This window comes from Myotis davidii, unplaced genomic scaffold (genome assembly GCF_000327345.1).
Source record: "Myotis davidii unplaced genomic scaffold, ASM32734v1 scaffold462, whole genome shotgun sequence".
Lineage (NCBI taxonomy): Eukaryota > Metazoa > Chordata > Mammalia > Chiroptera > Vespertilionidae > Myotis > Myotis davidii.
In genome coordinates, this window is record NW_006293237.1 from 7961 (window position 1) to 10812 (window position 2852).

Genomic DNA, 2852 nt, shown 5'->3' on the forward strand with positions numbered 1-2852 from the left:
GATGTGCCCGCAACCAAGGTACATGCCCCTGATAGGAATCGAACCCAGGACCCTTCCGTCCACAGGCCGACGCTCTAGCCACTAAGCCAAACTGGTCAGGGCCAGAGGACGGTCTTATTCGGCGCCACGGTGGCCTGTCATCTCCTTGGAGCGGCAGGCGACGTGCATTGCTGGTCACCGGTCGCCGTCGGCCCCTCAGAGCCCAGCACCTGAGCATGTTCTGGCTGTGGGAACAGAGGCTGGAGTAACCTTTGGCTTTCGTTTTCCACATTCCCCCCCCAGCACCCCCTCTTCCTCTGGGTTGTCGGGCTGTGCCCTGTGCCCGGGTCAGGCTCTCTCTGCGTTAGTGATAGGAGCCCTGAGTCACATCTTGTCACTAGTTTCCCTCACTTTGTGACTTGTCTCTTGACTTTGTGGTTTGGGGTTTGTGTTTGGTCAGGCAGACACTAGTTTTCATGCCATCAGACTTTCCAGGCTTTTCCTAATGGCTTCTGGGGCTTCTTATCGGTGTGTTTGCTTCAGACTTGAGTCCCCTTCTCCATTCACAGTTGTGTATTAGTTCCCTGTTGCTGCGTAACAAATGGCCCCAATCGTAGCGCCCTGATGCGACCCACATGTGATCTCTCCAGTGTCTGAAGGACAGGACGCCCGAGGGCCTGGCTGGGGTTCTGGCTCCGGGTCTGTCCCAGCTGCAGTCCAGGCACCAGCTGAGCTGCAGCCTCGGGCCTGCCTGGTGGGAGCGGGCTCTGCCTCCAGGATCATTCAGACGACGGTGACAGGGGTCTCGGTGCCTCCCCACAGGGCCTGGCCACCGGCCGCTCAGGCAGGGCTCCCCCAGGACCAGAGGAGAGGGGTGAGCGGCCCAAGACGGGAGACACCGCCTTCTCCTCCCTGGATCGGTAAGTGACAGCCCCCACCTCTGCCGTAGTTTTATGGGTCACACAGGTCAGCGCTGGAGCAGGGCTGGAGGGGGCGGCTGGGCTGAGGGGTGTTCTGTTCACAGCAAACGAGAAGGCTGCGAGGAAGGGCCTGGCTCCTGACCCGGGGGGTCCCGGCCTGAGGACTCCTGGCCCCGCACGGAACAGGCCCCTCAAGAACGTGTCCTTTGTCTCCGGGACGGTGGCCAGTTCTAGCCCCGGACCGAGCCAGGCAGGGCCTGTGCTTGCAGGGCAGGGTGCTCTTGGTCTTCAGAGGGCTGTAAAGGAAACACACAAAGAGAAAGAGAGAGAAGAGTGTGCCTCAGAGCCCCGTGTGCCCACAGTGTGTGCCTCTGCCCGTCGCTGGGGAGTTGGCGGCCCTGAGGGCGGTCCCAGGCCCTGGAGCGGCTCTGGGCACAGGGCAGGAAGCCCTTCCTCATCACAGCAGCGCTGGTCAGCGCCCTGTCAGTCCCCATCCAGCCTGGGCCACAGGATGTCCCTGACCTCCCGTGTCCCCACACACTGGCTCAGTCTTGCCTCCATTCCTTCTCTGTCTCCAGGGGCGGGGACTGGGGCCGGGACTGGGGTAGGGGCAGCTGCCCTGCCTAAGGCAGGGGTGACCTCCCCTGCCCCCTGCTGTCCCCTCCAGCCTTCCTCCATGCAGCCTGAAGGGTGGGGGCAGGGAGTGGAGAGGTGCAGGCAGCACTGGGGAGGGGCAGGCCCAGGAGCCCCTTTCCTTCAAGGAGGGTGTCAGGTAGCCCTGGGCTGGGTTCTGGCAGGTTGGGGGGTGAGGGTGGCAGGCACCAGCCTGGGGGGTCGGGGGCACTTGTGGAGGAAGGAGCTCCCGCTGTGGCTGAACGAGGCCCTTTGCATCTCGTTTCCCTGGAGACGTGCCCGCCCCAGCCCCATCGTTCCTGGCAGGGGCCCAGAGGTGACTTCCCGATGACGATGACGCATTTGCTGGCTCTGAATTTGTCACACAGGTTCTGTGGGCGGTGAGTGCTTCTCTTGTTGGCTCTTGCTGCTGGGCAACACCGAGCCCTTGGTGCCGGCTCCTGGCACCGTCCCAGGTGCTGTGCGTTTCTTGAACCCAGGACAGCGAGGTTCTGGGGAGCCAGGCTCTGCCCCCCGGGAGCAGCAGGTGCCGCTGGTGGGCCTCGCCGCAGGGATCCTGGCCCTGACTCCTGGGGACAGTCAGCCAGGGTTAGGGACACAGGGTGCGGGGCTGCCTGGAGGTGCCCAGGCCTGGTGCAGCCCTTGCTCCTGGCCATCTGACCTGTGACACACTGTCCCCACCTGTGCCCATGCTGAGCCCCCGTCCCCTCCCTTGTCCCTGGGCAGGAGCCACAGTGAGGAGGGCGCTGCCCTGCGGTCTGCCCTGGGCCACCTGGCCAGGAAGCTGTGGAGGGCTGGGCGGTGCTGGGCGGGCAATGGGGCCTCTCCCCCCTACCCCCCTGCTGCAGGGCCCCTTTCCTGGGGAGCTCCTCCTAGTGGCCTGCCCTGACCCTGTGAGGATGGGCACACTCATAGCCCCTGCCCTGACCCTGTCCCCATCTGGCCTCATTGACCACTGTGGCCTCACCCTCTCTGCCCGAGGACCCGGCTCAGGAGCCCGGATGTCTGTGCCCCCGTCTCCAGCAGCTGTGCTGACCCCAGGGTAGCCTCTGCCCCGCCCGCTGCTCAACGATGTCCTCACCCTGCGGCCCTGGCTGCGGTCTCGCTGGGCCCTGGAGACCTGCCCTGACCCCGTGCTGGGTCACGGAGGTGGCCGCCGCAGCCTGACCTCCAAGCAGCTCAGTGTCCTCCTGCAGGGAATGCCCTCCCTGGGGACGCCTGGGGCCTGAGGAGGACTCTGTGTGCATGACTGTCCCTGTTTCTGGGGACCTGACTGCCGCTGGGATGGCCCGGGGCCTGGACTGGGATGAGACGTACCAG